Source organism: Palaemon carinicauda, chromosome 27 (genome assembly GCF_036898095.1).
Source record: "Palaemon carinicauda isolate YSFRI2023 chromosome 27, ASM3689809v2, whole genome shotgun sequence".
Taxonomy (NCBI): Eukaryota; Metazoa; Arthropoda; class Malacostraca; order Decapoda; family Palaemonidae; genus Palaemon; species Palaemon carinicauda.
In genome coordinates this window covers 40,288,734-40,301,771 of record NC_090751.1, presented here as the reverse complement: position 1 = coordinate 40,301,771, position 13,038 = coordinate 40,288,734, and the positions used below count along the sequence as shown (strand labels likewise).

The 13,038-nt window shown below is 42.4% G+C and overlaps 1 long non-coding RNA gene across 1 annotated transcript in view; it reads right to left on the bottom strand.

Moving 5' to 3' along the window:
* Nucleotides 1-72: 72 nt before the first annotated feature.
* The window catches only part of LOC137621165 (uncharacterized), an 80,305-nt gene continuing 67,339 nt past the window's right edge, over nt 73-13,038 (bottom strand). Inside the window, exon 3 of the long non-coding RNA XR_011040146.1 lies at nt 73-565. This is a non-coding gene — a long non-coding RNA (uncharacterized lncRNA). The remainder of the gene's footprint in view (nt 566-13,038) is intronic.

The window sequence follows — 13,038 nt, the reverse complement described above, 5'->3', positions numbered from 1 at the left end:
AATAATCTATGAACTATGAAAGTACTGTATATTATCTAATCTTACATTAGGCACTGAATCAGCGATAAGACCTTTTGGGAATTTACCCTTTTGAGAAATATTTATACATCTGAAATGACCCAATTGTATGCAGACAATTCTAATAATGTATATTAATAACAAAATCTATGACCATCTTAAAAAAAAATTGAGAAAAATCTCACTTTCAAGAGAAGTTTTGTGATATTGAACTTTTTCAGATATTATACAGTAAGCTCAAAACTACATTGTACACTGTACATAAGCTACCTTTTATAGATATTCTACTCTGTGACCTGAGGTGCAAACTTCTGAAAAAATAATGAAAATTTTCACTTATCTTTAAACTGATGTTAGTTTAATATTATAACCTCCATTCATGTTATCAGCTTCGATTTAGATGTGAATTATTCAATCTTGTGCCATCAGAATTCCTTTAGCTTCCATCTCCTTCCCATATTATCAAGGGAATTGGGTTGCCCATGAGAAATCTTTGTGTTTACTGGCTTCAGATTTTGGATTTCAAATGTGCAGGTAATTACTGTTTCTGAAATAAAAGTAAACTATCACTTCAAATATTCTTCACCTTCAAGTCATAACTTGACTCTTAATAATTAATTTGATACATAATAGTCCCTTTTGGGATCATTCATTAGAATAACTGGTATATTCAACTTCTCATTTAGACAACAAACACATCTGAACCTTAAACTTGACCATGCTGTGATGTTCATAACAAAAACATCTGAAGGAAGAACAGTGCGAATAACCTGAGTTCTTGAAAAAAATAAAGAAGAGCAAGATAAAGTTTAGCTTGGATAATCATCCAAAACTATAGGAGCAGCCATGTATAATATGAGATTGGCATTTTCATATCATCCCCATTCTTTAAATAATAGTTTAATGAATACTATTCTTGATAAGGTTACCTGTATCACTGTTGCATTGCAATATTGCCTTTGAAGTATTAGGAAGAGAATAAGATTAAAATCTCACATCTATTTACAGTAGATGGATAGATAATTAGGTATAATTATAGTTTTCTAGTATAAAATATGGAGGACTAAACAATCTTTTCAGATACTTCAGCTTTCTGAAAATATTTCAATGAACTCACTGTTTTAGTACTTGGATTCAAAGCCAGTGAGTTTTAATTTCTGAAGGATAGTATTATTATTATCATTATTACTTGCGAAGCTACAACCCTAGTTGGAAAAGCAGGATGCTACTAGCCAGGGGCTCCAACAGGGAGAATAGCCCAGTGAGGAAAGGAAATAAGGAAAAATAAAATATTTTAAGCGCAGCAACAACACCAAAATAAATATTTCCTATATAAACTATAAAAAATTTAACAAAACAAGAGGAAGAGAAATAAGATAGAATAGTGTGCTTGAGTGTACCCTCAAGCAAGAGAACTCTAACCCAAGACAATGGACAACCATGGTAAAGAGGCTATGGCACTACCCAAGACTAGAGAACAATGGTTTGATTTTGGAGTGTCCTCCTAGAAGAGCTGCTTACCATAGCTAAGGAGTAGCCACTGAACAATTAGAGTGCAGTAGTTAACCCCTTGGGTGAAGAATTGTTTTGTAATCTCAGTGCTGTCAGGTGTAAAGGGACTGAGGAAAATTATGTAAAGAATAAGCCAGACTATTCGGTATTTGTGTAAGAAAAGGGAAAGTGAACCATAACCAGAGAGAAGGATCCAAAGTACTGTAGTACTGTCTGGCCAGTCATAGGTCCCCGTAACTCTCTAGCGGTAGTATCTCGAATGGGTGGCTGTGCCCTGGCCAACCTACTACCTACAAAGCTAATTATAGATAAATTGGTCCTCTCAGCTACCCTTAGACTTTGCCTAGTCCTCACTATTCATGTGTTGTCAACTAACTGTTTCATGGCACAGCCCAAAATATGAGTTAAACAAGGGGTATAAATCTTTCAATGTCTACTTGGACAGATTTTTTGTCATTGATATCTTCCAACAGGCATACAAAGTGAGTACTGTATTAGTATGATTTATTGATAGTGGTCATATGGCACATTGTTTGGGTCAGGGAGGCTATTCAGCCCCAAAATGAAACTGGGGAAAATTCCCTCAGATACACTAACAAGTAAAAGCTGATAGATGTTGGACACAAAGTTGCAAAAAAGGCAGTTGAAACAAAGGCAAGGTAGAAGGATAAAAAGAGGATGTAGGTAAGGGGCCACGGGGAAACTGTGAAAACCTTTAATTCATAGCTTTAGTGCAATGAAGGTCAGAGACTGAATAATAGAGCAAAAATTACAATAAAAAACACAACAGTGATGCAGAAAGTTATCGTATAACCAGTTCATTTTATGAATTAAAATAAAGTCACTGAAAAAAGTGGAGGTAATTCAATCTTGCTAACTATCCCTGCATCATGATACTGCTTTCTGTTCTCCTCAAGGTACCAGGTGTGAAGTTGGAAAAGATTGTAAACCTCTTTTTTTATAGAGACAAGTATAGCATTCAAAGGATTAAAACAGGCAGTTGTAATTTGATGCCATTTAGGAGTTGGATATACTGAGACCAACTTCTTGGAACTACACAGCTTTGAAACAGTATGTAACTTGAATTTAAGCATTAATAATGGACAACTTTTCAAATACCAGCTATCAATGGTTTGTTGAGAAATAAGTGTGACTATTGAATAACTCAGAATAAATATTTTTTCTTTTGACTCCTCTTGATAGCATAAAGAATATCTAAATATGAATAGAATAGAAAGAATCCCAGAATTTCCCCTTCATAACGAGTTCTGGGGCAAATCTCATACATAATCCCATGTTCCCTGCCTACAAACACTTAATTGTTTAACTACTATTTTATAATAGCAACCACTTGAAAAAACAGCAATCGAACTATGGCACAATACAGTAATGTATAACAAATCATTTTATTTAAAGCAGTTAATACATTGATCCAATCAAACAGTCACCAAAAATTTGAATTTTCAGTAAAATCAAACCTAAATTTTCAAGATTCTTTGCAAAACAGAAAATCAAAATGCAAAGAAAAATAGAACAGCAATCTAAATATCCTTTTGACAAAATTAAAAGATGGAGAGCAGAAACAATACACGATAAGTAACCTAACAAAAATCACTAAATAGCTATAATATTGCTTGCAAAGATGATTCATTGAGGAGCTTGAAATTCATCATCATCATCTACTATGCCTATTGATGCATATGACCTTGGTTAGATTTCACCACTAGTCTCTATCTTGAGCTTTTAAATCAATACTTCTAAATTCATCATCTTTCACGCTTTATAGTCCTCGGCCATGTAGGCCTGGGTCTTCCAACTCTTCTAGGGCCTTTTTGAGCCCAGTTAAACATTTGGTCAACTAATTTCTCTTGGGGAGTGCAAAGAGCATGCCCAAACCATCTACATCTACCCCTTACCAAAATCTCATCAAAATTAATAGTCAACTCAATCTCCAAAGTCATTTTAAGGTGAGATGATGATTAGGCATAAATGGCATCAATTTGGTGGGGACGATAATTTTGTCATATTGGCACCCGTACTTCAAACTAGAAAACAGACTATTACCTTCAGTAAAAATATTTAGACACTTTGCAAAAGACATTTAAAAACTTTAGATAATACAGAATTTATGAAGATTTGGAAGTAATCATTCATCTAATGGTCTAATCTATGGTAAACCAGAGTAGGGGATCATGATGATAGTGTTAAGTTAGGCTGGGAGGCCATTGTAGTCTATTTCTTTGGGGGATAATCAAGTCAAAAGTAATACAAATAACTTATGTACATAAGACATTTTTTTTTATTATTTATTGATTTTCTTATGTCAGTGGAGTAAAAAGAAAACTGAGCACTATCTGGATTCCAAAAATTTCCAATCTAGAGTATACTTAATTTCTTTATATATCATATTTTAGAGCAGCCTTTGATCAACCACACTTGATCCACTCAAAAACTGAATGTCTCTAAAGATGTTCTGTAATACAAAATGGAACATTTCCAAACAAAGTAAAATGTAATATAAAATCTAGCAACTCATCAAGTTGAAAAATAGGTTCTGTCACTCAAATTGAACCATATTCCCTAAAATAAGCATTGGATAACCTACCATATTAAAGACCATATAACAAATGTTTTATGATTAGACGCATTAGCTTGCCTATTAATTCTTCCGTAACATGAATAACTCAGTACATCAAAGGCAAATACAGATTAGATGATGGAATGAGAACAATATTGTTTAGTACACAAACTTGTAAAAAAAGTTGGTATGTTGAACTAAAACTTTGAATATTATTGAATTTTGCAACAAATTACAGCATTAAAACTACATCCCAAAATTCAAAAGTAATTTGATTTTTTCCTAATTACGGTATTTAAACTTGAGTCCTTTAATACGAGTTAGCTTCCAGCAAAGCTGGATATGGCTGTTATGACTTAATGAGGTGGTAGAAGTAAGCCCTGCTCACCGGGCAGACCACTGGAGCTCTCACTTACACCTCAAATCTAAGACTTGTGGTGCGGTTGAGGTGGGAAGTGTAACTTAAGGACTCAAGGTTTGTATAGTTAGAAAAAATAAAAGCTTCCTTAAAAATATGAAAAATTTAAGAATAATTTGTATTTTTCATAATGATATAAAGCTTGAGCTCTTTATTAGGGAATATACTTTCAGCAAAATTGGAAGACTAGCCATAAGACTTTTTGCGAGGTACAACTACCCCACCGCTACTCAGCAAGGAGGAGGGGGGGAGGGCGGTTACCGACTACCATGCTCACATGCGCACCTGTATTCTCTTGTCACTTTTGATTGCAGGCAGGACTTACAGGGGGGATACGTGATAGCGGGGCAAATTTGTATAGAGTTCAATGTTGGTATCATGAGGAAAAAGTGCAAATTATTCTTGAATTTATTATTTGTTCTGTCACTAATACAAACCTTTCCACTCTTTATTAGGGAAAACTCACCCTAAGGTGGGTGAAGTCCTAACCAACTGGCTAGTCTTTAACCTCAGGCATTCCTCCACACTATAAACACTTAAAGAGGAATCACCCTGACACCTCGATTAACCCTCGTGCATTTGCACACTTTAGCGGCCTGAGCAATCCGTGTTATTGTGTGATATTAGCAATGCGACTAGTCTAGGTAAGAATTCTCTGAAGTCCTCTGACGTCTTTGACCAAACCATAGATGTTACCCAATTCCCACCTTCCTAGGGGATATGGGGACGTAATAAATATATGTGCATATACCAGGTAAATCAAGGGGAATGATTATTACCTGTAGACAGGGGAGGGCAGTTTGTAGAGGACCATAGGTGCTGTTCTCCAAGAGAGGGGAAGATAAAAAAAAAGAGCCAGTCATTCTTATCATTCACTCCAGATTTAATTCTGGGCAACCCTTGCCCTCCACCCTCTGCTACTTGTCTATCAAGGAGCTTGAGGTGTTTAAACCCTTTGTTGTGCAACCACCACAGGTCCGATGGAGAGATTATCCATGTTCCTACTGGTTACGTCTTGCAGGTAATGGGTGGTGAAGGTCATCTGAAGCTTCCATACGCTTGAAGGATCTGTGCAACAGAGTAGCTCTTCTTGAAGGCTAAGGACATGCTAATGCAAACTCCTGAAGTTGTTTTAAGGTAACACTTCAAAGCTCTTACTGGGCACAGTAGTCGTTCCTCTGGGTCATCGGTTATGTTATGGAGACTCTCGATCCGGAAGGCCCAAATCTAGGATCAGCTACTCCGGGATTTTGAGTCTTGGCGATAAACTCAAGGACGAAGCCACAGCTGGTCAGAAATCCTGGCGATCATGAGAGATGGAACTAATTGCTGAGACACCAGTGACCTGGAAGAGCTGACGAGTAATGGTCACAAGCTGGCAAACGTCAAGCTGGAGACTGATCATGAGCCGGATATTGAGCTGGTGAATAGCAAACTGGTGAACGGGGATCATGAGGTAACGAGAAACAATCACTATCTGGCGAGTGATGATCCTGAGAAGACAAGTGATGATCACAGGCCGACAGCAATAGTCGGCGACTGCGAGCTGAAGGATGATCGTGGCCGATCGTGAGCTGATGGTATAGCTGCAGCAGAGCTCGGCGAGACAAGTCTGTTCGAGAGACGAGTCAACTGAGTGCCACGAGTCTGCTGGATGGGACGAGTCTTGCTGGGAGAGACCTTTGCTGGGAGAGATTAGTCTGCAGGGCGAGATAAGTCTGCTGGGAGGGAAGTCTGCTGGGAGGGAAGTCTGCTGGGAGGGAAGTCTGCTGGCGAGACAAGTCTTGCTAGAGAGACGAGTCTGCAGAGTGGGATGACTCTTCTAGATGAGACAAGATCTGGGCGAGATGAAATTGCGAGGTCTGCTCCCGAAGATGAAGGGTGGGAAATGGACAAATCTAAGTCCCGCTGGAGGAATCCCCCAAAGGGGAGACCGAACAAGTGAAGGAGGTCTCTCCCATGCACAGGAAAGAAGACCAACATCTGCTGCCCCAGTCGCCAATTCTCCCCTACAAGCAGAAAGATTGGCGAATAGCAGCTGGTGAGGGACTCCCTCGGAAGATAAAGTTCCAACACCTTGAAGCGAACCTTCGGGCAGCACTCTCTGTAGCCCTTCAACGAGCAGTAGCTAAAATTGAAGGTTGACATTAAGTGTACCTGAGAAAGAAGCCAAAGCTTGTTGTCTAGGTTCCCCGTAAAGGGGTTACCCGAAGAACTATGGAGAGGTCAGGTCCCGTGTACGGTAATGAATGATTTGAAGTTCTCTGGCATCCTGACATCGAAGGTCATTGACGCCGACCCGTGTACGGGAAAGGCCGACATCAGCGCATTGGACAGGAATGGACAAATCCGATTCCCACTGGAGGACTCCCCCAAAGGAACGACTGAACAGGTGAAGGAAGTCTATTCCACGGACGGGAAAAGGCGACCAACTCCTGCTGCCGCTGTCGGTAATTCTCCCCGCAAGCAGGAAGGTTGCCGAACAGTGGCTGGAAGAAGGACTCTCCCTCAATGTAATGTTCAAACACATGGAGGTGAACCTCCAGGCAGCCCTCTCTGCTTATTCTCAACGAGCTGCAGCTCAAATTGAAGGTTGACAACGAGTGTTACCTGAGAACGAAGCCCACACTTGTTCTCTGGGTTATCCCCGAAGTGCTTACTGGAGGAGCTCCGAGGAGTTTTAATCAGCAACTGCTCTGGAGAGGACCGATCCCATGTACAGAAAAGACTGTCACCAGCGTGATGGTCAGGAAACGGCAGCAGGTGCAGACGGAGAAGGCAAAGCTGGGCAGGAATGGCAACTTCCCCTTAAACTGGAATGTTGCTAGCACTGAGGAAAACAAAAAAGAATGAAAGAAAAAACCCTCTTGGAAGGACGTCCTAATCCGCGGAATGGAAAGGTGTCCCCCGAGAAGTACAGGAACCTGATAACACCTCTATTCAAAATTAATTAGCTTGTTGTAAAATGATATTTTCATTAATAAAATAAATTTTTGAACATACTTACCCGGTAGTTATATGTATAGCTTACGTCCCCGACGTCAACAGCAGAAAATTCGAAACTCGCGCCAACCGCCAGTTGGATAGCCAGGTGTACCACCCCTGCACCCTAGCGAGGTATCTGGGAACCATTCCAGTGACCCTCATATATTCCATGCCTCTAGTCTCTTAGAGGGGGAGGGTGGGACTAAAATTATATATAACTACCGGGTAAGTATGTTCAAAAATTTATTTTATTAATGAAAAATGATATTTTGATTATAAAATGTTATTTTGATAATAAAATAAATTTTTGAATATACTTACCCGGTGATTATAATAGCTGCAACTCTGTTGCTCGACAGAAAACTCTAAAGTAAAACTCGCCAGCGATCGCTACACAGGTTGCGGGTGTGCCCAACAGCGCCATCTGTCGTCCAGATACCAGTACTCAATGTAAACAAAGAACTCAATTTTCTCCTCATTCCACTGCGTCTCTATTGGGGAGGAAGGGAGGGTCCTTTAATTTATAATCACCGGGTAAGTATATTCAAAAATTTATTTTATTATCAAAATAACATTTTTCAATATTTAACTTAGCCGGTGATTATAATAGCTGATTCACACCCAGGGGGGTGGGTAGAGACCAGCAAAATATGTTTACATTATTATGAGCTAAGAGTTTTTATTTCATTTTAGAAGTTATCAAAATAACAAAAACAAAATAAATGGGTACCTGGTAAGGAAGTCGACTTGAACAATTACTCTGCCTTTTTAAGTACGTCTTCCTTACGGAGCCTCGCGATCCTCTTAGGATGCTGATCGACCCCTAGGATCTGAAGTATCAAGGGTTGCAACCCATACCACAGGACCTCATCAAAACCTCTAATCTAGGCGCTCTCAAGAAATGACTTTGACCACCCGCCAAATCAACTAGGATGCGAAAGGCTTCTTAGCCTTCCGGACAACCCAAAAACAACAATAAAAACATTTCAAGAGAAAGATTAAAAAGGTTATGGAATTAGGGAATTGTAGTGGTTGAGCCCTCACCCACTACTGCACTCTCTGCTACGAATGGTCCCAGTGTGTAGCAGTTCTCGTAAAGAGAATGGACATCCTTAAGATAAAAAGACGCGAACACTGACTTGCTTCTCCAATAGGTTGCGTCCATTATACTTCGCAGAGATCTATTTTGTTTAAAGGCCACGGAAGTTGCGACAGCTCTAACTTCATGTGTCCTTACCTTCAGCAAAGCTTGGTCTTCCTCACTCAGATGGGAATGAGCTTCTCGTATTAACAGTCTGATAAAATAGGATAAAGCATTTTGACATAGGCAAAGATGGTTTCTTAACTGAACACCATAAAGCTTCAGACAGGCCTCGTAAAGGTTTAGTTCGTTTTAAATAGAACTTAAGAGCTCTCACAGGGCATAAGACTCTTTCTAGTTCATTGCCTACCATATTCGATAAGCTTGGAATATCGAACGATTTCGGCCAAGGTCGAGAAGGCAGCTCGTTTTTGGCTAGAAAACCAAGTTGTAGTGAACATGTAGCTTTTTCTGACGAAAATCCAATGTTCTTGCTGAAGGCATGAATCTCACTGACTCTTTTAGCTGTGGCTAAGCATACCAGGAAAAGAGTCTTTAAGGTGAGATCTTTCAGGGAGGCTGATTGTAGCGGCTCGAACCTGTCTGACATAAGGAATCTTAGTACCACGTCTAAATTCCAACCAGGTGTAACCAAACGACGCTCCTTCGTGGTCTCAAAAGACTTAAGGAGGTCCTGTAGATCTTTATTGTTGGAAAGATCTAAGCCTCTGTGACGGAAGACTGATGCCAACATGCTTCTGTAACCCTTGATAGTGGGAGCTGAAAGAGATCGTTCTTTCCTCAGGTATAAGAGGAAGTCAGCTATTTGAGTTACAGAGGTACTGGTCGAGGATACAGATACTGACTTGCACCAGTTTCGGAAGACTTCCCACTTCGATTGGTAGACTCTAAGGGTGGATGTTCTCCTTGCTCTAGCAATCGCTCTGGCTGCCTCCTTCGAAAAGCCTCTAGCTCTCGAGAGTCTTTCGATAGTCTGAAGGCAGTCAGACGAAGAGCGTGGAGGCTTTGGTGTACCTTCTTTACGTGTGGCTGACGTAGAAGGTCCACCCTCAGAGGAAGAGTTCTGGGAATGTCTACTAGCCATCGAAGTATCTCGGTGAACCATTCTCTCGCGGGCCAGAGGGAAGCATCTAACGTCAACCTTGTCCCTTCGTGAGAGGCGAACTTCTGCAGTACCTTGTTGACAATCTTGAACGGTGGGAATGCGTAGAGATCCAGATGTGACCAATCTAGGAGGAAAGCATCTATATGTATTGCTGCTGGGTCCGGGACTGGAGAGCAATAGATTGGAAGCCTCTTGGTCAGCGAGGTTGCAAAGAGATCTATGGATGGTTTTACCCCAAGTGGCCCAAAGTCTCTTGCACACATCCTTGTGGAGGGTCCATTCGGTTGGAATTACTTGCCCTTTCCGACTGAGACAATCTGCTATGACGTTCAAGTGGCCTTGGATGAACCTCGTTACTAGGGAGATGTCTTGACCTTTTGACCAGATGAGCAGGTCCCTTGTGATCTCGTACAACGTCAGTGAGTGGGTACCTCCTTGTTTGGAGATGTACGCCAAGGCCGTGGTGTTGTCCGAGTTAACTTCCACCACTTTGCCTCGAAGGAGAGACTTGAAGCTTTTCAAGGCCAGATGTACTGCCAACAGCTCCTTGCAGTTGATATGCATGCTCCTCTGACTCGAGTTCCACAGTCCTGAGCTTTCCCGACCGTCTAGTGTCGCGCCCCAGCCCACGTCCAATGCGTCCGAGAAGAGAACGTGGTTGGGAGTCTGAACAGCCAGGGGAAGACCCTCTCTTAGGTGATATTGTCCTTCCACCAAGTCAGACAAGACTTTATCTTTTCGGAAACCGGGATCGAGACCGCTTCTAGCGTCTTGTCCTTTTTCCAGTGAAAAGCTAGATGGTATTGAAGAGGACGGAGGTGTAGTCTTCCTAGTGACACAAATTGTTCCACGGATGACAGCGTCCCTACCAGACTCATCCACAGCCTGACTGAGCAGCGTTCCTTCTTCAGCATCTTCTGGATGGATAGCAGGGCTTGATCTATTTTGGGGCTGATCGTCTTGTTGTTCAGCAACGTCCTCATCAGAGGGTTCCTCATCCTGATGAGGAAACGGCAACGGAGTGGGCAACGTCTGGCTCGCTGAGTCCGGTCGCACTGGTGGATGCGTGACGGAGCCGGACGCAATATCATGGAACTGCTGCACAGTCTGTGAACTGTCAACAACCATGGGTGCGCGAGGAAGCACAGCGTCAACCCGAGACTGTCTAGACCGTCTGGGTTGTGCAGTCAACACCCTACCGGGTTGCTGAGGTTGACGCACTGCGTCAAAACAAGTCACCTCTGCTGGTTGTTGAACGCCCTGAACGTCAACAACCACCTCCGAGCGTCGCTTAACGTCAACGTGCGGCTGGCAACCCACACTGGGTCGCATCGGTGGAGGGACCACCTCAACTGGCAGACGCGAGTAGGTTACCTCAGCGTCAACAGGGTGCACAACCGACCGGTTGGAAGGTTGTTGGCCAGAAGGTTCGGTAGCAACCTTCTCCGCATTAAAGTCCTCTAACAAGGACGCAAGCTTGGACTGCATGTCTTGCAGCAAAGCCCATTTAGGGTCTACGGGAGCAGGTGTGGCAACAGACGGGGTTAGCGACTGAGGCGGTACCGTTTACCATCCCTGAAAGCCTTGTTATGCGTGACATAATTGTACAGCAAAACTTCAAAGGCTCGAAAACAGCTGTGAAGTTGACCTGTAAACAACTTGGAGCGTCTCCTGGCCAGGCGCCAGGGAGAGTCTACGAGAATTGAGAAGTCTATCTGGGAAGAGGCATGAACTCCCAAGCCGAGAACTTCTCTCGTGTCATATCAGACTCTCGCACTATAAACCAGTTTAAAAGAAGGGAAAGCAAAGGCTGTATCCCCCAAACTCCTCCTGGTGAAAAACCAGTCGCCTAGCCAACGTAACGCTCTCTAGGAGAGCGAGAGAGCACTAGCTTAAAAACAACGGCTTCGAAGTAGCTAGGCCTAGTGTAAGCTCTGACGTTTAGGCGAACGAGGAGCAGCAGTTACAAAAGATCCGGACAAAGATCCTTAAAAAAATCATCATGATTTGATTAAAGTCCATAGGAGGCTAAGCAGCTTAAGGCTCCTCTCCATCTGACAGAGTCCTCAAGGGAATATCAGTAGGAGGGAGAACAGCAACTTCCTCATCTACAGGAACCTTGTCCGATAAAAGCTGAGTCTCAAGCAAGGGAGAGACCTACCGTGGTGGCAATGCTTTACAAGCAGAGTCCACACTCACTGGTGCATTAGTAGCGGATCAGAACGCAACGTCATGTAACTGCTTGACAGTCTGTGAACTGTCAACAACTGAACTGTCAACCACAACAGGTGCGTGAGGACGCACAGCGTCCACTCGAGACTGCCTTGACTGCCTAGACTGAGCAGTCAAAACAACTCTAGAATGCGGAGGTTGACGCACAGCGTCAAAACAAGTCAACTCCGATTGTTAGTGAACGTCTTGAACGTCAACAGGAGCATCAGCAAGTGGCCTAACGTCCAAATGCGGCTGAAAAACCACACGAGACCGCATCGAGTGTGGTTCTAAACAACCTGACAGACGTGACTAAGCTACGCCAACGTCAACAGTAAGCACAAAGGAAAGTTAGGTTGGCTGAAAGCCAGGATATCGATGAGATAAACGGCTAGACTCAACGGACTAATCGGCTACTGCATGTCTTGCCATACAACCCATTAAGGATCAATGGAAATGGTTGTGGTAAGAGACGAGGGTAACGTCTGTGACCGCAACACTTTGCCTACAAAAAAAAAAGACTCGGAGTCTGTGTTACGCTTTTGTTAGGCGGCGAGCAGTTATCCGATGACTGCATAGGGTCAGAGCTGTCCTAATGGTTGTAACCAGGACGCTGGACCTGTCCTGAAAGGACTGACTTTCGCTTAAGGGCTTCGAAACCTTGTGACAGGTTTCTTATGCGAAAAGCCTTCGGATGATGAGGAGAAACAACGTCTCTCTCGTCTTATGGTAGGGGAGATCTTGGTAAGATACACCCGATACCATAGAGGGAAAACGTCTGTTCGTTGGTCAAGGCCTCTCGAACCCATAAGTCGTTTGACATTACTTCTCCCCTGGGCTTGGGAGCATGTAAGAGGTCCCGGACTAGGTGAACGACAGGCACGAACAGACGAACCCTCGGACGCAACACTGTAACACTTTGCGCCTCGGACGCAACACTGTAACACTTTGCGCATATCACTTTATCACTTCGATTTTCTGTTTTGCACTTATTTCTACCTGAAACACGCAATTCTATCCTTCATTAAAAGGTAGTAATTGCGAAATCAGTCGTATAATGCAAGCTCATTAATACCAGCAAAAAACAGAAAACATATTTTAAGATAAAA